This window comes from Bactrocera dorsalis, chromosome 1 (assembly GCF_023373825.1).
Source record: "Bactrocera dorsalis isolate Fly_Bdor chromosome 1, ASM2337382v1, whole genome shotgun sequence".
Lineage (NCBI taxonomy): Eukaryota > Metazoa > Arthropoda > Insecta > Diptera > Tephritidae > Bactrocera > Bactrocera dorsalis.
This window is the reverse complement of record NC_064303.1, coordinates 69,250,116-69,273,794: the sequence shown is the minus strand read 5'-3', so window position 1 is coordinate 69,273,794 and position 23,679 is coordinate 69,250,116. Positions and strand designations below refer to the sequence as shown.

General features: G+C 39.0%; 2 pseudogenes; both read right to left on the bottom strand.

Annotated features, from left to right (window-relative positions):
* Positions 1-22,539: 22,539 nt before the first annotated feature.
* LOC125776001 (small nucleolar RNA U3) lies at positions 22,540-22,657 on the bottom strand (annotated as a pseudogene).
* Positions 22,658-22,878: 221 nt separating this feature from the next.
* LOC125775874 (small nucleolar RNA U3) lies at positions 22,879-23,081 on the bottom strand (annotated as a pseudogene).
* Positions 23,082-23,679: the final 598 nt, after the last annotated feature.

The window sequence follows — 23,679 nt, the reverse complement described above, 5'->3', positions numbered from 1 at the left end:
ATTCGCACTCGTTACCTGTTGTGAATGCGTAGGCGTTTTGCCTGCGTTCACTTCCCTGGTGCAGAGGAGGCAACGGCAGCTCATTCCCACGAAGCTAGTAGGTGTTGACGCAGCAGAGATGTTGTTAGCAGCAGCGATGTTATAAGCGGCAGCGATGTTGTAAGCGGCAGCGATGTTGTCAACGGCAACCGATGTTATTAGCGGCAGCGATGCTTTCAACGGCAAACGATGTTATTAGCGGCAGCGATGCTTTTGGTAGCAGAGTTAGAAACAGTACGGTGTAGTACAGTACCTTGTAGAAAACGGCAAACTTGTGTACAAAACGACAAACGATTTTTTTTTTTTTTTAAACGGGTGTTCAATAAATACTTTTATACCGGCACTTCACTTTGTATCAAAACGGGACGGTGATTTTGGTTTGTACACTACGGCAGATTTTACGGAATTTTTTAACGGGTGTTTAATAAATACTTCTATACCGGCACTTCACTTTCAATCGGTACTTTAAGTTAACGGCACGAAAAAACGGGTTTTTCTTTTTGGGTTTGTAATTTGAAAACAGTAATAAATTTTTTATTTTTAACTTTTTACAAAACTTGTATGTGAATATAAATTTCACCACTTTTGCCAAAATACAAATTGAAATATTTATGTGCCTTTATTTTTGCACTCCACTGTACTCACTACCCGTTTTGAACTTGCCGTACGTATATGTACATATGTAGATTTGTACATACGTGGTTTCTTTACCGCACTTGTTTCGAAAATTCTTTCGCACTTAGTTATACATACTTATGTGTATGTGCATATATTTTGCATGTACATAAGTATGTACCGGTAAGTATTGATGTATGTATATATGTACGAATTTGTGCATTTGCCGAATGGAATTTTCCGCACTCCACTTCACTTATTTCTTTCTTTTTAATTTTTTAAATGTTAAACGTTCATATGCTGGATATTCTTTTTATCCCACTATCACTGCTTATGTACATGTACGTACATACATATATGCACATATGTATTTATATTTTCACTTTCACAGTAATAATTTGTTAAACGAATTTTTTTTTTTGTAAATTTAAGCACGTTTAGTACACTTTTTATTTTAAGTTACTTTTTTTCACTTTTATTTATTTAGACCGACGACAACCGACAATCGTGAAACCAAACGCGCGCGCACAGGCAATTAAATTGAACCGAAAATTGTATATGTGTATATTTGATATCCACGAAAATTGTCTTAAAAATGTTAATAAAAACTTGAACTTTTTCTTTGTTAAACTTTTATCACGCTCGGGCGCCATGAAAAATCTCAAACTTTTTTGAGAAAACTGATTAATTGGGAATGCGTGAACCGAATATACGAAATTGCCTGTGCCGAGGAGAAAATGAAATAGCGACCGCTCGCGAATGTTCTTCTTACACAATTGAATTCTTTATTCCAGGAATTTTATGACTTAGCCTAAACCTTAACCTAACGGCTTAAACTAACGAGACGCGTAAATATGTTTTTATAAAAAAGGGGTAAGTAGAATTCAATTCGTTACATTATGGTAGAAAATTATGGTGAGTATATAAACAGTATTATTAGGGTGAGTATAATATAATATAAAATAAACTTTAACATTTTAATTTAAATATTTAATATAAAATTAATTCATATACATTCGTTTAGTATTATGTTTAAAAATAGTATTTATGTTTAAAGGATGTCGCTTGACGCAACAATCGGCTTACGATATTTACGAAAACTGCTTGGACCAATATGAAGAAACGAAAGCTATGATCACCGAACAAGTAAAGCTCATTAAAGCAATCGCACCTACTCCCCACAGTAGAGTAGAGCTGCCACAAGAATACAGTCAAAAGGCAAGTTCAGGCATCCAACTCGAGTTGCCCGCATGTGACACAGAAACCTTTTACGAAGGTTATGAAGAATGGCCGTCCTTCCGGGACATGTTCACGGCCGTGTACATAAACCATCCTCAATTATCACAAGCGCAAAAATTGTATCACCTCCGATACAAAACAAAAGGTCAAGCAGGCATAATAATAAAATAATGACGATAGTTTCAATACGGCTTGAGAAGCTCTAAAAGCTAAATATGAAAACGAAAGAATACTGGTCGATAAGCAAGTAACGACACTAATGAACTTGCCAAAAATTAAAAAAGAAACAAGTGTAGAATTCATCTAACTAGAATCCACTGTTTCTAATTGTATGTCGGTTCTATCGACACTTAATATCCCCACAGACAGCTGGGATCCTATTTGGTTAACATTTGCACCGCCGCATTACCAGAAAAGTCGTTACTTCTATGGGAGCAATCGCTCTCATCACGAAAAAAGTGCCCAACGTGGCAACAAATGAAAGATTTTCTCACAACCCAATATGAAATTGCGGAAAGGTTAGAAGAAAAAATACTCATAGTTAAGAACAAACACGACCAGAATGAAAGCTTAAATAGACCCCAAGTTAGTAACAAAATCAATTCAAACAAAAACTTTTACAAAACGCAATCGTTCACATCCGAACAAAAAAAACATACGTCATGCGAACTATGTAAAAGAGGGCATAAACTTATATCTTGCCAGAGATTTAAAAACTTAAATATTAACGAAAGGAACAACTTTGTCAGGTCAAAAAGACTCTGTACAAACTGCTTGTCCCATACACACAATCTTAAAAATTGCAAAAGCAAATATAATTGCTTATATTGTCACAAAAGACCCAACTCAATGCTTCATTACAGCACATATCCCATTTCACCCCAAAGAAGCGCTTACTCACAAAGAACCACGGGTTTAATTGCAAAAGCAAATCCCGAAAACCAAAATTCGAAAAATAGCCAAGAGACACCATGTTACTCAAAGGCACAAAAATTTCAAACACTCAACAGCGAAACACAAAGTGGACTAGTTACAGAACTAGTTACCACCAAACCAACTCATGGTGAGAAAAAATCAAATAAATACCTTAATTCACAATTAAGGAAATTTCAAGAGATAGGGAAACTTCCCCTAACATTAAACAGAACTAAAGAAGATCAGTATTTTGAGGACTTTTCTAAAGCCACAACTACTCGATCAAATAATGGCCGGTACGTCGTACGACAACCACTAGAGCCACAATTTTCGACAAATCGATAAAAACAAATAATAAACACAGTTGTATCAAAAGTCGAAAAATCGACATTTTTTCATAAATTTTCAAATCGAAATAAAATCTTAAACAAAATTAAGGTTCAACGAGCACCATACGCCCAAAGCGATAGTATGACGCACCTAGACTTACAAAAAGCAAAGGTCGTTCTTATCATTCTGACATAAGCGCTCCTCATAAGAGTAGTGGATGGAAATCTGTTGTAAAATTTTAACATTCCGCTTCAAAAAAGTTGCTAGAATTACCACGATAAAATTCGAAATGAAGCCGTTCCCAATTCACGGCCATTCTCTCGCAAGTTCCCTCTATTGTCACAGTCGTAACACCAGGGCTAAGGAGTACCCATTCTGGCCATATCTGGCCACGCGTGGAGATACTATCCTTCACTCATAAATCGATTATAAAAAATGCACAATTGTCGATAACACAGAGAAGGCAAATAATTAACAGCTAGTTTAACAAACCAATATTAAATAATTCTAAATAAAATCACAAATATTAATTCTATCAAGGAAATGAAAGCAAATACATACCAAATATGTTTAAAACTAAGTCCGTTTTTAGCATTCACTTGTAAATTCTGCACCCTCGGGTACTCTACCAGAAGTGCTCCGAAATACATACAATCGCATATATGTCACATGCGCATAATACTAGGCAAAATATTTGCATAGAGGGTCCAGTATGTTTAAATGAGTTAAGCCTCCCCCACTCTATCCGCGAAAAACTGGCGCACCCTAGCACAACCCACCACATCATCACCAATACACCGCACCGGGGGACACATTAGATTTCACCACAGCAGATGTCAACTATCAAAAGGATTGGATCATCGCTGTTTGTCTTCACATTCGTTTATACATTCGCTGAGACGTTCGACATAATTCGTCACACACTCGTCGCTGAGACACTTCGCTTATCAATTTTTGTTGTTTCTACACCCAACCCGCGCGCTGTAACATTAAATCGGATCAATCCTGCATGCGGCGTTCAACAATTAATTCGACCGCGATAGTGCTCATCGTCTAATTTCCACCTGATACCCTTCATTTATTCTATCGAATCTTGGCTGTAGCAAATGCCTTTATATACTTACATATGTACTTATTATACACATTTATTGTTAAATGATAAGTATCAAAATTAATCCAAAATCCATTGAAAATTTAAAAGGTATTTTTTCTTGCCCCCGCCCAAGCAAAAGTAATTCTTAAAAAAAAAAAAAAAAAAAAAAAAAAAAAAAAAAAAAACATTAAACAATTAAATCGGCCACGTGAATACATAATTGAGTGCCCAGTGGTCACCTTTCGAGCAAGGTCACTCGATGAAGAGAACAACATTAATTAATAATGAGTCAAGAGCTCTTTTTACACAAACCCAAATTTTGAGTTATTAAATAATTCAACAAATATGACAACTTTGAGCGTGCAAAATGTCAGTTCTGATAATGAATTGAGAAACGAAAGTGATAACACAATGCAATGGCAACCTGTGACTAATAAAAGACCTTAATCAGGCTCTCCCACTATTGATCTAAAACGAACAAAAACAAACAACAATACAAACTTAGCAGAAGGCTATAACTCTATTCCAACAACTCAACTCAACAACAATAACATCAGCAGCAATTCCAACAGCACAAACATGTTTGCCGGCCTACAAGACGGATAGCAATAACATAATGGATCAAAACATAGAAGAGAATGCGTTAAAAGTAAAGATACCCCTGCCAAATGCATTAATTGTTTACAAAGCCACCCAGAAAATTACAAGGGATGCAAAGTGTACCAAAACCTTGCCAAAAATTCTAATATGACTGATAAAAGAAACAATTTCCCTTCACATTCCCATGCCCCTCTTAATTTCCCCCAACTGAATAATTATAAACAAACAGAAAATGTGTATGCCAACCCAAATATATCATATGCCCAATGTGTTCAAAGTAATTTAAATTCAGAAAACAACGTTCTTGAAAAAATTGAAACCTTACTTTCTAAACAGCTTGAACTTACGCAAATTTTGTTTAAATTGATGTCCATCTCTGACTAATCATACCGAGGAAGTAAAAATATTCCTAAATACAAACAATATAGACATTTTCTTTGTGTCTGAAACCCATTTCACAACTAAATCGTACTTCAAAATCATCGGTTATGATCTTATATGTGCAAACCATCCCATGGGGGTTCCGCCATTTTAATCAAATCCAAGCAGAATACCGATATAAGTATATGCAATAACGGCGATAAGCCAACCTTAATTTTCCAAAGCTCCGATAGGTTTCCGGGATGGGAGGATGTGCTGGACCTCACGCTATCAACAGACACATACAGTCTCGTTGTGGATACCTGGGGGATATCCGATGAACCTTCCATGTCTGATCACTCCTGGATACTCTTCAGCATTCGCGAGAAATACAGTACTCCCCTCATATATCGGAACCCTAGAACAACAGCGTAGGAAAAATTTACCGGTATAGCAACAAACTGCCTTAAAAAGGGAGGCAATAAGAGTATTAGTAATCCTCAGGAACTAGATTCAGAAGTAGAGAAGTTGGAAAAAAACCTAACCACAACTTTCAATAGTTGCAGAGAAACCGCAAGGCTGAGCAAAATGCGATCTAGATTAGGGCGGAGGGAAATGATTGGGTCTCCTCGGCAAAAGAGTTTCTGGAGATACTTATTACAACGCACTTCCTCGGGAGTCAGCAAACACCTTTAACGAGGGTTCAACCAGAATCACTGATAAACACAGCTGATTACCGAGGCCAGATAGTAGACAAAAGCAAAATCAAACATGCCATACATAGTTTTGCACCACTTAAAGCGGCAGGTCCTGACGGGATTATGCCCATAATGCTGCATACTGCTGGTGGAACCAATGGTTCAAAGGCTTGAAAATATATAAAAAGCTAGCATTCAACTATCTTACATCCCAAGAAGTTGGAAAAGAATTAAAGTTGTGTTCCTTCCAAAACCAGGCAGAAGAACACACGAGAATGCCAAGGATTTTAGACCTATAAGCCTCACCTCCTTTATCGAAGTCCCAACATGTGTACATAAAGGGCCGATCAACCGAAACTGCCCTTGACGAGGTGATAGGTGTAATTGAAAAATCACTACACTACAAACAATACACCATGGCTGCTTTTCTAGACATAGAGGGCACCTTCAATAATATAGAAGTAAATGCTATAATTAATTCTCTGACATATGGTGGCATAAGTATATGACACTTTGTCCAGATGGATACTATCGATGCTTGAGAATAGAAAGGTTATAGCATCAAACAGCGCTGCAACACAAACAAGTTGTGTGAGTAGAGAGACGCCCCAAGGAGGTGTCGTCTCCCCGCAACTATGGGTTGTAGCGATGAACGAAATACAACTTCAACTAAACGGCGGAGGAGTGAAAACAGTCGCATATACAGACGATATAATGTTGTTAGTATCAAGTATGTTTCCTTCAACAGTCAGCGAGATTATGGAAAGAGCACTACGATGGCTAAACCTATGGCCAAGAACAATGGACTAGGAGTTAACCCGAACAAAACAGAATTGATGCTATTCACAAGCAGAACCAAAATCCCTCAGTTTCAACTTCACTCTATCCCCCACAGCTAAATACGTGGGGGTGGAGATAGACACCAAACTGTCCTGGAAAACAAGCATAGAAAAATAAAGCATATACTCGCAAGAGAATCGTCAGCAATAATTGGGGCCTCAAATCCAGCATAATCATGTGGATGTATACGGCTGTCATGAGACCTATATTTACATATGGAGCTCTAGTATGGTGGCCAGCGCTAAACAAACAATACAACATTAGAAAATTAAATGGAATACAAAGAGCAGCATGTGTGGGAGTTACTGGTGCAATCAGGTAATGTCCGACTGAAGCGCTCAATGTGGTCCTGCATCAACTACCCATGGATATGTTTATTCACAAAACAGCAGCATTTGTGGCGATAAGAATAATAGAACTGGGTGGTTGGAAACAGCAGAACTACGGACATAGTGTAATCTTAATGTAGCTCACCATCAATAAATCAGACGAGAATGGAGAAGCTCAATAGGGGAGTAGGATACCATCTCAGTCTATACCGATGGGTTCAAAATGGACTGCGGAGTAGGCACGGGGGTATTTTTCTCTCTATCCGTCTACCGAACTCTACTAACATCTTCCAAGCGGAATTACTGGGCATAGAAAAAACATGCGAAGTTCTATTGGAAAACCACGAGAATATACACAAAGCAACTATATTTACGGATAGCCAGGCGGCGCTCCTGGCTTTGTCTTCGCCCATGACAAATTCCAGTATAGTCTACAACTGAAAGGAAACACTAAGTTCAATAAAAGACAAGCTCCAACTAGACGTTATCTGGGTTTCCGGTCACAGGAACATTTTCGGTAACGAAAAAGCAGAAGAGTTGGCAAAAGCAGGAGCTTTCCTTAAGGAATCCGAGGCGGAGCTAATACCAAGCCAAGCTACAATCGATCAATGGACAATTTCAACAAGTAGCAAATAACAGATGGAAAAACATTACAAAATGCATCATAACAAAACAATTATGGCCAACATATGACAGAAAAAGAACCAACAACTTATTAAAGAGGTCAAGGAAAAGTATCTACAGAGTAACAGCTACCACAACAGGGCTCTGGCCATTTGGGGAACATGCCGCCAAAATGGGTATGCCCTACAACAACATCGGCCGAGGCTGCGGAATAGCAGAGAACAAGGAAACAATTTTCCACTTTTTCTGTGAATGCCCAGCCCTAGCATTGATCCGACACAAAACACTTGGAATCCACCAAACCTTGAATGGATATCTACTAAAAGCAGTTCAGACATAAGTGCATAGCTTCATCGAAACCTCAAAATGGTTTGAGAGATAAGGTGAAACGTGATTGCAGAACCAGAAGGTTTTACGAATAGTGTATCAAAATGACACATCAAGTACTAATTGAGCCCGATAGAAAACAGGGCTGCACTCCTACCTACCTATAGTACATACCTACAGGTGAATGATCTGATGATAAGTTTGTACATGTATCAGCTGTCATAAGCAATCTAGCTATATTTTTTACTACAGCAAAATCTATTAAGTCTGGTATTTTTTTTTTTTATCACTGGGTCAGTATGTCGGCTTAACAGGAGATATTATGTCCAGGTTATTATATATATTCATAACAGTGTACGTTTGTTTTGCGTTGTAATATTCACCTGCTAGAAATTGTTGACCTAACGTTCTAAAAAAGCCTTTAAATTTGCTATCTGTAAACGAGGTGGACGGTATATAGCCGTAAGATTTAAGTCTCAACCCCGATTCTTTAGGGATATTGTTGTAGCTCGTAACTGTGCTGTAGTATGAGATTCTAGGGCATAGTGGTTTAATCGATTTCTAACCAACACTGCCATGCCATCATGCGCTTTTCCATCCGAATGATTTGTAACATAGAGTCTAAATCCCGGTATATTGAAATTATTTTTATTTGTAAGATAAGTTTCTGATATAAGCATTACATCTATTTTTTCAGACAGAAATCTAATAATCTCTCATTTATGTTGGTTAACACCGTTAGCATTCCATATACAGATACTTAGTACTCTCATTTCGTAATTAGTAAATTTTGCAGCATTTGATTTTGTGATTTTATTAAATCTTAGATCATGTTTTGCATGGTACATACACCCACTGTGTAACGTTTAAAATCATTGTTTCAAAACCTCCATTTCCAGGATTTTGCGGCAGTTGCATTTGTACAGTGTTGCCTTTCACTACATTTGCATAGCTTCCTTGCATATTATTATTCTTAAAAGTAATAGGATTTGAACTTTTGTCTGAGGTTGCAATAATTTCATTACGGTGTGTTTGTAACATTTGGTTAGGACAACCTCTGTAGTTAGCAGTGTGATTTCCTCCACAATTTTTATTTTTTTTTTAAATCCTGTTTTGAAGTAGGATGTAGAGCACCACACACCACACAGACACTGCGTAGAGTTCATACTCTTGATAGTTTGCACAATGTACTGGACCATTTCTCTTATATGGTCCCTCAAGGGTGATGGAACAGATACTTTAAATTGTAAATCTGGTGTATTTAATTTTTCTTTAGTTAGTTAAAATTTTTCATCAATTTTATTTTAAACATTGGTTGTGGTTCTTTGTTCCTGTTAAAAATATTTACTACTGATTTAATGATGAAACCTCCTTCTTCCTGTGCTTCTTTAACATTATTAGTCTACCGAAGACTCTATACCTTTTATGACAACAACTAGGCCTTTTGAGCTCTTCAGTTGTTAAGAATAGTAATTCTTGTTATTGTTTGACAAGTACTTCACAATATCCATGAAACTTTTTTTAGTGTATGTATGTTTGAGTTTTTGTTTCATCTGTGTTGCGTTTTTTCAAGGGCACAATATAAAAATTGTGCAAATAGATTGGAGGGGGTTTGGCATTCACGACTCTGGTGGTACCCTATGCATCATCGTTAGGCTCCTTGCTCAGAAAGGCAAATCTGTTGCCATTTAGGATTTCTGGCTTCTTACCATTTGGCGTGCCGGGTTCAAATTTTTTGGTGTTGACCGCTGATTTAGTTGGACTCGATTTCCTTTTTACATTTACGTAGCGGTCAATACCAGTCTGATCAGATGGTCCTTTTTTACATAGTACATTCTAACCTTGCATTTTGTTTTCCCTTGCTGTCCGGATGCTAGCTGGTACCTGCATAGTGTCTGCAGTCGGCGCATTTATTGTTGCCCGATGGTTGGTTACTACTACTTCTGCTGACTGCGCTTGCTTAATTTTCATTTCGGCTGATCGTTGCGATGACTCATCATCGCCGTTACATTTTTTTTTGCCAGGCGTTGTTTTTGTTGCCTCGACAAACCTGAAGTACTCATTTAAGGAATGCCTACGGCCTTATTGGCGAAGCGCTCAATATCGTTTTTATTTTATTTTTTTTGTTTTGTTTTTATCTATTTATTTCGTGCACTATTCTTTTATGTTTATTAATAATAATTTGTGAGCACTGATTTTTATTGACTGTTTGTTTTTATTTTATTGCTGTTGACTTCATGCCCCGATAGCAAAAATTATCAATTTCTATTAAAAAGGTACCAAAAAAGGAAGAATAGTGTAAAACAAGGGCGCAATTCCGATTGTTTTTGGCGTCGCGGTACCGTTGGAAAGAGGAGTTTTTTTCACTTAGTTTACGAGATATTCGACTTTAAAGTTCAGAAATTCCCAAAATTCGAACATTTCAACAAGCTATTTCACTACTTTTATCACACTTTATGCACATTTTTCTATTTACATTCACTGTAAACATTTAAACAAATTCACAAATTACAGGTTTTATAATTGAAATTTATATTTTAAAAATTACTTTTTACACTAGTGAGCATGGTTTATGTGCTAACAATGATGAGGAAATGGAGGGCTGCCATATGATAATAAGCAAATATGACCGATTCGCTAAAATTTTTCATTTGTTTTAATTGTGTAATTTAGAGAGAAGAAACAAGAACACACCAACAAAAATCAACCAACAAATTCAAATCACTCATATCCCATATGTGAGAATCATGACTACAGCCGGGATATTTTGCACAAAAGGATCGTATTTGCATCTTGTGGTCGCACCCCTACATACGAAAAACATATACATACATAAAGTGTGATTTTTTAAGAGCTTGATAACTTTTTTTTAAAAAAAAACGCATAAAATTTGCAAAATCTCATCGGTTCTTTATTTGAAACGTTAGATTGGTTCATGACATTTACTTTTTGAAGATAATTTCATTTAAATGTTGACCGCGGCTGCGTCTTAGGTGGTCCATTCGGAAAGTCCAATTTTGGGCAACTTTTTCGAGCATTTCGGCCGGAATAGCCCGAATTTCTTCGGAAATGTTATCTTCCAAAGCTGGAATAGTTGCTGGCTTATTTCTGTAGACTTTAGACTTGACGTAGCCCCACAAAAAATAGTCTAAAGGCGTTAAATCGCATGATCTTGGTGGCCAACTTACGGGTCCATTTCTTGAGATGAATTGTTGTCCGAAGTTTTCCCTCAAAATGGCCATAGAATCGCGAGCTGTGTGGCATGTAGCGCCATCTTGTTGAAACCACATGTCAACCAAGTTCAGTTCTTCCATTTTTGGCAACAAAAAGTTTGTTAGCATCGAACGATAGCGATCGCCATTCACCGTAACGTTGCGTCCAACAGCATCTTTGAAAAAATACGGTCCAATGATTCCACCAGCGTACAAACCACACCAAACAGTGCATTTTTCGGGATGCATGGGCAGTTCTTGAACGGCTTCTGGTTGCTCTTCACCCCAAATGCGGCAATTTTGCTTATTTACGTAGCCATTCAACCAGAAATGAGCCTCATCGCTGAACAAAACACGCGCGCGAAACACATTTCGAACCGAACACTGATTTTGGTAATAAAATTGAATGATTTGCAAGCGTTGCTCGTTAGTAAGTCTATTCATGATGAAATGTCAAAGCATACTGAGCATCTTTCTCTTTGACACCATGTCTGAAATCCCACGTGATCTGTCAAATACTAATGCATGAAAATCCTAACCTCAAAAAAATCACCCGTTATATTTATAGAATGCTGAGTGAAAAGTTTATTTTGAAAAAGCTCAACCACCATAACAATCAGACTTGAGAAACCTTTGCGGTTAAAATACAGATGTTTATCTCTTGACGGTGCCATAATCTTTACGTAAGTTCCATCAACTGCCATTCCCATACCAGAAATTTTTGATTTTCCAAAAAATATGTTTTTGCTTCTAATTCCTCGCTGGCGGCCATGTCAATGGAAATCCGTCTTGAACATAGTCTGTACTCAATAATGTTGAGTACTTCATCTAATACAACACAAAATGTCGATTGGACCATATTTATATTGGAGTCCTTTCCAATACAATGTTGATAACTGCCTGTGGCTAAGAAACGTAGACATGCAGCAAGTTTTATTTTTGGACAAAGAAAACCTTGTCTCTTGTCATTTCCAAATTAATTTTCCCATTCCCCCAAAATGTACATATATAAATGCCTTTTTGTTGATCCAAAAATTTTTGAAACTGCTTATACATACATACATATGTATGTAAATAAAATGTTGTTTTTTTAGCTTAGATAGTTCAACTCACTTATAGTCATACACTTCCAAGACATCTTTTGAAATATTCCTCAAATTTCTGCGCTCTCGACGAATGGTTACACTATTTTCATCATCACTATCACTTAAATATAATGCAATTGTATCAATTTTAAATATTTGTAAAAACGAACCAAAAAGCTAAGACAATTTATTTCATTTTTCAAACTTGATAACGTAGATTACTTAAGGCATGGTAAAGCACGTTATCGACGGTATCAATGATCGCATGAATATTTGATCGAAAATTCTTTCAGCAACGAATTCGATTTCGAAGCGGATTCAATAATTAGACCCATTATATAATAATAATACGTAATAAAGTAATAAAGTACTTAGGTTACGTCGGGTATTGCCTCGATCAGGATTATTTTTTGAGAGAAGTACTACGCGAAAGTACTTCAGTCACCTCAATATGATACAAATTTTATAATATTATCAAAAAGTTTTACTTATATGTGTATAAATCAATTATAGCTTGAAAAATGTTGGAAAGTATTTTTTATTATAGCTAATTTAAAAAAAATAATAAATATAACTAAAAAAATATAACTAAAAAAAGGTGCATGGAGTCCCTACGTGCGGAAGAACTTATATTTCTTAGTGATATGCAGAAATGCATATCATTTTGTATGAAATAAAACTAGAAAACTTAAATTCACATTTTATAAATTTATTATGCACATAAAATGAAAAATAAAGCAAAGTCTAAATGAAGGAATTTTGACTCGGAAAGTAGTTCAGTCTCTTCGTTGCGGAAGAGAATATGCAGCGTAATCATCTCTCTTTTGTTCTTCGCCAATTTGACTGCCATATTGACTTGTGAAGATCAATTTTTTGTTGGTGACATATTCATATGTGTACGCATATGTATGTTTGTATGCTTGTGCATTAGGGTGTCCGTTATTTACCAAATTGATTATTTTTGACGAGACGCCCTTTAAACTTTTAGTTTTCCATCTAAAAAAATATCAGACCATAAAAAGCCCTTAATTTTCATAAAAAACCTTGCCCCAAACACGATACGTTTCCTCTTGAAATTACATGGGATTTTGCCACTTTTTACAAACATTTTTTTTTTCTGGAACTTTCTCGTTTATAGCAATGAAAAAGTCATATTCTTATACAGAATTGAATGCTCTACAAAAAACGTAGAACAAAACAATTGAATTTTACAAAAAAAAAAAATCAATTTGCCGTAAAAGTTCAAAAATTCCAGAAATTACCCAGAAGTTTAACCTTGAATAACTTTTAAAGGGGTGAGTATATCGAAAAATTGTCCAGACGTTTTTTGTAGAGCATTCAATTCTGTATAAGAATATGACTCTTTTATTCCTACAAACGAGAAAGTTCCAGAGAAAAAAAAAATATTTGTAAAAAGTGGCAAAATCCCATGTAATTTCAAAGGGAAATGTATCGTGTTTGGGGCAAGGTTTATTACGAAAATTAAGGGCTTTTTATGGTCTGATATTTTTTTTTAGATGGAAAACTAAAAGTTTAGGGGGCGTCTCGTCAAAAATAATCAATTTGGTAAATAACGGACACCCTATTGTGCATTTATACACTCATATGAGCATATGCAGATACACAAGATAGGATAGAAGATGTATGCCTTTTAACATCGTATACTATACAAATAAATATTTTTCTTACTAATAGAAATTAACCGTGCGATTCTGTAACGTGAGACAGTCTCAAGTCTCTAAATTTGAGATTTTAAGTTAGAGACAATTTTTGAGACTTGAGACGATTTTGCTATTCTGTAAGTGACAGTCACAAAATCTATTACATTTCATCATTCAGAGATGTTTTTACACTTGAATGGAAATAAATATGTCGATAACAAATATTAAAATATCTATAACATCGTCAAAAACCATAGTTATCAATAAAAATGAAAATATATGTTGACTTTGTTTCATAATATTTACGAAATTTATGTAAAATTTATTCATTTTTAACTTTTTCGTGTTTGAGTTGCTTACAAAATATAAAAATACGACAATCGATTAATATCTATGATGATCTCTATTCAGTATATTCAAAATGACAGACAAGAACTCTTTTTAGTTTTGTGACCGGCTAACTACCAGATCTCAATATTTTGAGACTAACGCTAGAGACTATTTAGTGAATAGTAACTAGTCTCAAATTGAGACTTTGCCTCAAAATGTCTCAAATAGAGACTAGAGACTGGTTACAGAATCCCGCTATAAATTTATCACAGCAATATTATGTATATGTATATTATGTATACGTTGTATTGCTGTGATAAATTTAATTTCTATTAGTAAGAAAAATATTTATTTGTGTAATATACGATGTTAAAAGCAAAAAATTAAAAATTTATTCTGTCGAGATTCGAACCTGTGTTAGCATCTTGACTTTCCAAGCGCTTACCACCAACACCACCATTGATACTTAGGTTGCGCTGACTTAAGTATGGTTTGGTTATGCATGTAAGAAACATACGATGGTTCTAATAATTTTGTTTAAGTATAGAAATATGCTTTTCTAGAACATTTGCTTTCGCAAGCATACAGACAAATGTGCAAACGACATAATATATGTATGTATGATTGTTTCGCATTTTGCTTCTACGGCGGTCAAATTTCTATACAAAAATCGGCTGAAATGTGTGAGAAAATAAAATGGACAACTAGGGCAAATAATTTTTAAAAAATTTATTGATAATTAAATATAAATGAAAATACATGTAAATTCACTTAAATTTATTGAAATTTCGTTTCGCATTTTTCGGCACTTTCAAATTAATTAATTTAAGTAAAATTCACGACTGGAGGATGGAGTCATGTGTAGAAGTGGAGGATGGAGTCATGTGTAGAAGTTCACGCAAGTGAGGAAAGTTCTCTGATTGCCATTCACTTGGGAGTGGCCAGAAACGATTCTTTTACATGTGACTCAAGCAGCTCACGACTTCCGGTCTTTGACCAAGTATCCTCTGGGTAGCCTAAGAACATCCGTTTGAAGGCGAGCTAACGTGAGAAGGCGAAGCATCCCCTGCATAGGGTTGTGCGCTGGGTTTGGGACCCGCCACGTAAAAAAAATACCCCCAGTGAATAGTCAGAACCAGCCTCGGATGAGAGACCCCCCTTTTGATGACGACCATGGCAAACGAAATAAGGACTACGAATTGAGGGCATGCACCTGGAATGTCCGGTCCCTTAACTGGGAAGGTGCCACTGCCCAGCTGGTTGATGTCCTCGTGAAAACAAAGGCTGACATCACCGCCGTCCAAGAAATGCGATGGACGGGACAAGGACAGAGACGAGTAGGTCCTTGTGACATTTACTACAGTGGCCATATAAAGGAGCGCAGGTTTGGTGTGGGATTCGTGGTGGGAGAGAGACTCCGTCGCCGAGTACTGTCATTAACCGCGGTGTATGAACGTCTAGCTACAATCCGCATCAAAATGAGCTTCTTCAACATATCGCTAATTTTCGCCCACGCTCCGCTGAAAGAGAAGGACGATGCTACCAAAGATCTCTTTTATGAGCGCTTGGAGCGCACCTACGAGAGCTGCCCCCGCCACGATGTCAAAGTCGTGCTTGGCGACTTCAACGCAAGGGTGGGCAAAGAAGGTATCTTTGGTACTACGGTCGGTAAATTCAGCCTCCACGAGGAAACATCCCCAAATGGGTTGAGGCTGATCGACTTCGCCGGGGCCCGAAATATGGTTATCTGTAGTACTAGATTTCAGCATAAGAAGATCCATCAAGCTACCTGGCTGTCTCCGGATCGAAAAACCACCAACCAGATCGATCATGTTGTGATAGACGGAAGACACGTTTCCAGTGTTTTAGATGTGCGTGCGCTCCGAGGTCCTAACATCGACTCGGACCACTATATTGTTGCAGCCAAAATTCGCACCCGCCTCTGTGCAGCCAAAAACGCACGCCAACAAACACAAGGAAGGTTCGACGTCGAGAAGCTGCAATCACAACAGACAGCCGAACGATTCTCTACTCGGCTTGCACTCCTGCTCTCTGAGAGCACTCGTCAACAACTCGGTATAAGGGAACTGTGGGACGGCATTTCAAACTCCTTACGTACAGCTGCAACCGAAACCATTGGTTTTCGGAAAGTGCAAAAGAACAGCTGGTACGATGAGAAGTGCTGTGTTGCAACGGATAGAGAACAGGCTGCTTACCTCGCAACGTTACGATCGACCACAACACGTGCGGGATGGGATAGATACCGAGAGTTGAAGAGGGAAGCGAGACGCATTTGCAGACAGAAGAAGAAAGAGGCCGAAATGCGTGAGTACGAACAGCTGGATAAGCTGGCCGACAGGGGTAATGCTCGAAAATTCTACGAAAAGATGCGGCGGCTTACAGAAGGTTTCAAGACCGGAGCATACTCCTGTAGAACCCCCCAAGGTGATCTAGTTACCGATGCCCAGAGCATACTTAAATTATGGAGGGAACACTTCTCCAACCTGCTGAATGGCAATGATAGCACAACACCGGGAGAAGGCGAACCCGATTCCCCAATCGATGACGATGGAGCAGACGTTCCATTACCCGGCCATGAAGAAGTTCGAATAGCAATTGCCCGCCTGAAAAACAACAAAGCGGCAGGGGCCGATGGATTGCCGGCCGAGCTATTCAAACACGGCGGCGAAGAACTGATAAGGAGCATGCATCAACTTCTTTGTAAAATATGGTCGGACGAAAGCATGCCCAACGATTGGAATTTAAGTGTGCTATGCCCAATCCATAAAAAAGGAGACCCCACAATCTGCGCCAACTACCGTGGGATAAGCCTCCTCAATATCGCATATAAGGTTCTGTCGAGCGTATTGTGTGAAAGATTAAAGCCCACCGTCAACAAACTGATTGGACCTTATCAGTGTGGCTTCAGACCTGGTAAATCAACAACCGACCAGATATTCACCATGCGCCAAATCTTGGAAAAGACCCGTGAAAGGAGAATCGACACTCATCACCTATTTGTCGATTTCAAAGCTGCTTTCGACAGCACGAAAAGGAGCTGCATTTATGCCGCGATGTCTGAATTTGGTATCCCCGCAAAACTAATACGGCTGTGTAAACTGACGTTGAGCAACACGAAAAGCTCCGTCAGGATCGGGAAGGACCTCTCCGAGCCGTTCGATACCAAACGAGGTTTCAGACAAGGCGACTCCCTATCGTGCGACTTTTTCAATCTGCTGCTGGAGAAAATTATTCGAGCTGCAGAACTGAATCGAGCAGGTACAATCTTTTATAAGAGTGTACAGCTGCTGGCGTATGCCGATGATATTGATATCATCGGTCTCAACACCCGCGCCGTTAGTTCTGCTTTCTCCAGACTGAACAAGGAAGCAACGCAAATGGGTCTGGCAGTGAACGAGGGCAAGACGAAATATCTCCTGTCATCAAACAAACAGTCGTCGCACTCGCGACTTGGCACTCACGTCACTGTTGACAGTCATAACTTTGAAGTTGTAGATAATTTCGTCTATTTAGGAACCAGCATTAACACCACCAACAATGTCAGCCTAGAAATCCAACGCAGGATTACTCTTGCCAACAGGTGCTACTTCGGACTGAGTAGGCAATTGAAAAGTAAAGTCCTCTCTCGACGAACAAAAACCAAACTCTATAAGTCACTCATAATTCCCGTCCTGCTATATGGTGCAGAGGCCTGGACGATGTCAACAACAGATGAGTCGACGTTGCGAGTTTTCGAGAGAAAAGTTCTGCGAAAGATTTATGGTCCTTTGCGCGTTGGCCACGGCGAATATCGCATTCGATGGAACGATGAGCTGTACGAGATATACGACGACATTGACATAGTTCAGCGAATTAAAAGACAGCGGCTACGCTGGCTAGGTCATGTTGTCCGGATGGACGAAAACACTCCAGCTCTGAAAGTATTCGACGCAGTACCCGCCGCGGGAAGCAGAGGAAGAGGAAGACCTCCACTCCGTTGGAAGGACCAAGTGGAGAAGGACCTGGCCTCGCTTGGAATATCCAATTGGCGCCACGTAGCGAAAAGAAGAAACGACTGGCGCGCTGTTGTTGACTCGGCTATAATCGCATAAGCGGTGTCTACGCCAATTAAGAAGAAGAAGAAAATTCACGACTTAACCCGCACACGTCTTATTCGCGCAAAATTTCCAACTTTATGAAAATTGGCGCAATTATTGACACTTCAATTTTATGTAAAGTTTGAAACATATTTATATATGAATATATAATATATTTGATTTTGGCGCAATTATCGACACTTGTCAATTTGCCCAATTTATTAGTAGGAGAAAACTCAATACTTATTTACATATGATATACACAAAGAACATGTAAGAAGAAGATTTTTACTTAATATGTAAATATTTATTTGATTTTATCGCAATTATTGACACTTGTCTTAATATACAAAATTGGGCCAAAACGAAACAATGAAATACGTAATTACTTTTGCATGTCAATAGGGAAATGCCGACGGCAAAACGCAAAGGCATATATTGCACATATGTACATACAAGCGATTCCTTGGTTGATGAAAAATTGAAGCATGAGAAATTGAAATGCCGACGGCAAAACGAAATTGCTTACATTCGTACATTGCGTATGAATCTTGAAAATATCATCATAATGTTTAGGTAAATCTTTTATATATTTAAAATGAGTTATTATAAAAAAAGATCAAATTAACATTAAATAATTTGAAAAATAATAAATCAAAAATAAAAAACGTTCTACATACATATTTCCTATGGAATATCAAAGATATCATTTTTCTTCAATATTCTCTGTTTGCGAGTATCATCATGGGCATGCATACGTATATCTATCACTATTTATGTCTCTTCATATTCTCGGTTAGAATATGTGAGAGAATCGTAAAAATTTTAAAATTGCGAGGCGAATTCCGACCTACATTGTTAACAAATGCGGTGAATTCCCTAATGTGAATCTATCAAATGGAGGATGGAGTCATGTGTAGAAGTTCACGCAAGTGAGGAAATTTCTCTGATCGCCATTCACTTGGGAGTGGCCAGAAACGATTCTTTTACATATGACTCAAGCAGCTCACGACTTCCGGTCTTTGACCAAGTATCCTCTGGGTAGCCTAAGAACATTCGTTTGAAGTCGAGCTAAAGTGAGAAGGCGAAACATCCTCTGCATAGCGTTGTGCGCAGGGTTTGGGACCCGCCACGTAAAAAAATACCCCCAATGAAAAACAACAAACAGCCTCGGATGAGAGACCCCCCTTTTGATGACGACCATGGCAAACGAAATAAGGACTATGATTTAAGGGCATGCACCTGGAATGTCCGGTCCCTTAATTGGGAAGGTGTCGCTGCCCAGCTGGTAGATGTCCTCGTAAAGATAAAGGCTGACATCACCGCCGTCCAAGAAATGCGATGGACGGGACAAGGACAGAAACGAGTAGGTCCTTGTGACATTTACTACAGTGGTCATATAAAGGAGCGCAAGTTTGGTGTTGGATTCGTGGTGGGAGAGAGACTCCGTCGCCGAGTACAATCATTCACTCCGGAGAATGATCGTCTAGCCACAATCCGCATCAAAGCGAGGTTCTTCAACATATCGCTGATTTGCGCCCACGCCCCGACGGAAGAGAAGGACGATGTGACCAAAGATGCTTTTTATGAGTGCTTGGAGCGCACTTATGAAAGATGCCCCCGCCACGATGTCAAAATCGTGCTTGGCGACATCAACGCCAGGGTGGGCAAAGAAGGTATCTTTGGCAATACGGTCGGTAAATTCAGCCTCCACGAGGAAACATCCCCAAATGGGTTGAGGCTGATCGACTTCGCCGGGGCCCGAAATATGGTTATCTGTAGTACTAGATTCCAGCACAAGAAGATACATCAAGCTACCTGGCTGTCTCCGGATCGAAAAACCACCAACCAGATCGATCATGTTGTGATAGACGGAAGACACGTCTCCAGTGTTTTAGATGTGCGTGCGCTCCGAGGTCCTAACATCGACTCGGACCACTATATTGTTGCAGCCAAAATTCGCACCCGCCTCTGTGCAGCAAAAAACGCACGCCAACAAACACAAGGAAGGTTCGACGTCGAGAAGCTGCAATCACAACAGACAGCCGAAAGATTTTCTACTCGGCTTGCATTCCTGCTCTCTGAGAGCACTCGTCAACAACTCGGTATAAGGGAACTGTGGGACGGCATTTCAAACTCCTTACGTACAGCTGCAACCGAAACCATAGGTTTTCGGAAAGTGCAAAAGAACAGCTGGTACGAAGAGGAGTGCCGTGTCGCAGCGGAGAGAAAACAGGCTGCCTACCTCGCAACGTTACGATCGACCACAACACGTGCGGGATGGGATAGATACCGAGAGTTGAAGAGGGAAGCGAGACGCATTTGCAGACAGAAAAAGAAAGAGGCCGAAATGCGTGAGTACGAAGAGCTTGATAAACTGGCCGACAGGGGTAATGCTCGAAAATTCTACGAAAAATGCGGCGGCTAACAGAAGGTTTCAAAACCGGAGCATACTCCTGTAGAACCCCCAAATGTGAGCTAGCCACCGATGCCCAGAGCATACTTAGATTATGGAGGGAACACTTCTCCAGCCTGCTGAATGGCAGTGATAGCACAACACCGGGAGAAGGCGAACCCGATTCCCCAATCGATGACGATGGAGCAGACGTTCCATTACCCGGCCATGAAGAAGTTCGAATAGCAATTGCCCGCCTGAAAAACAACAAAGCGGCAGGGGCCGATGGATTGCCGGCCGAGCTATTCAAACACGGCGGCGAAGAACTGATAAGGAGCATGCATCAACTTCTTTGTAAAATATGGTCGGACGAAAGCATGCCCAACGATTGGAATTTAAGTGTGCTATGCCCAATCCATAAAAAAGGAGACCCCACAATCTGCGCCAACTACCGTGGGATAAGCCTCCTCAACATCGCGCACAAGGTTCTATCGAGCGTATTGTGTGAAAGATTAAAGCCCACCGTCAACAAACTGATTGGACCTTATCAGTGTGGCTTCAGACCTGGTAAATCAACAACCGACCAGATATTCACCATGCGCCAAATCTTGGAAAAGACCCGTGAAAGGAGAATCGACACACATCACCTCTTCGTCGATTTTAAAGCTGCTTTCGACAGTACGAAAAGGAGCTGCCTTTATGCCGCAATGTCTGAATTTGGTATCCCCGCAAAACTAATACGGCTGTGTAAACTGACATTGAGCGGGACCAAAAGCTCCGTCAGGATCGGGAAGGACCTCTCCGAGCCGTTCGATACCAAACGAGGTTTCAGACAAGGCGACTCCCTATCGTGCGATTTCTTCAATCTGCTGCTGGAGAAAATAGTTCGAGCTGCAGAACTTAATCGAGCAGGTACAATCTTTTATAAGAGTGTACAGCTGCTGGCGTATGCCGATGATATTGATATCATCGGTCTCAACACCCGCGCCGTTAGTTCTGCTTTCTCCAGACTGGACAAGGAAGCAAAAGAAATGGGTCTGGCAGTGAACGAGGACAAGACGAAATATCTCCTGTCATCAAACAAACAGTCGTCGCACTCGCGACTTGGCACACACGTCACTGTTGACAGTCATAACTTTGAAGTTGTAGATAATTTCGTCTATCTTGGAATCAGCGTAAACACGACCAACAATGTCAGCCTGGAAATCCAACGCAGGATTACTCTTGCCAACAGGTGTTACTTCGGACTGAGTAGGCAATTGAAAAGTAAAGTCCTCTCTCGACGAACAAAAACCAAACTCTATAAGTCGCTCATAATTCCCGTCCTGCTATATGGTGCAGAGGCTTGGACGATGACAACAACCGATGAGTCGACGTTGCGAGTTTTCGAGAGAAAAGTTCTGCGGAAGATTTATGGTCCTTTGCGCGTTGGCCACGGCGAATATCGCATTCGATGGGACGATGAGCTGTACGAGATATACGACGACATTGACATAGTTCAGCGAATTAAAAGACAGCGGCTACGCTGGCTAGGTCATGTGTCCGGATGGATGAAAACACTCCAGCTCTGAAAGTATTCGACGCAGTACCCGCCGCGGGAAGCAGAGGAAGAGGAAGACCTCCACTCCGGTGGACGGACCAAGTGGAGAAGGACCTGGCCTCGCTTGGAATATCCAATTGGCGCCACGTAGCGAAGAGAATTAACGACTGGCGCGCTGTTGTTGACTCGGCTATAATCGCGTAAGCGGTGTCTACGCCAGTAAAGAAGGAGAAGAATCTATCCAATGATCGCAGTCGAACCTGCACCTTCTCTATACTTTTAAGTTCTCTGGACTGACTACAGAAATGATCCTGAGAAGTATAGTCTTAACTTTCCAACGGCCAACGCAGAGTATTTCTAACTAAAATCACACAAAGAATTCGCAGAAATGAAACAGAAACGAAAGAAATAAAGTCACACAAAATAGTTGAGAATTTGCAGAAATGAAAGACAAACGAAAGAAAAATAATGCGCAAGCATACCAAAGCGTACTGTACTTATTGACTGCATTATTTTTGAGTAAAACCTTGGAATTTATTCATTAAAATCACCACTCAGAAGTCGTTTTATGCGTTGTAAGTGAGCGATTTACGAAAAAACATCATTTCTAATATGCCACAAGTCAAAATTAGAAGTGAAGTTCATAAACCTCACGATGTCAGATAAAACGATATACCTCGTCATCGCGGGTCGATTTCCAAAAAATGTAAATGAAGACTAACTACAGAAATGATCCTGTGAAGTTTAGCCTTAAATTTTCAACGGCCAACGCAGAGTATTTCAACCAAAAGTCACACAAAATGCTAAAAGAAGAAACTTATTATTTGCGAATAGCTTTAAAGTTAAAAAGATAATTCCAAAATTGATAGTGTAATGCACTTGACGTAATCTTTTTCTTCTATATTCTACAAACTTAAAAAAATCCTCAAGTACGGTAAATCAATAATATTAAAATTAAACTTAACATATGTATACAACTTACAATGACATTTTAGCTAACACAGTTGGCTGTTATAACTTTTTTGTGCAACTACTTTTCGAAATTTGCGCATTTCTGCGCAACAGCTGACACAGTGATGCTTTTCCGAACTTTCGATTTCGGCAAAGGTATCAGATTTGCTTTTTCGAACTGGTTGCATCATGCATACTGCGCAGTTTGCATTACCTGAAACGCTCTTTATGAGCCTATAATTTAATTTAATAAATTACCAAATTTGTTTGAAATCTATTTACGATTTCATCAAAAAATAACCTATAATTTAATTTAATAAATTACCAAATTTGTTTGAAATCTATTTACGATTTCATCAAAAAGAAACTGTTAAATTCTATCGAAACTTTTTTTTAAAT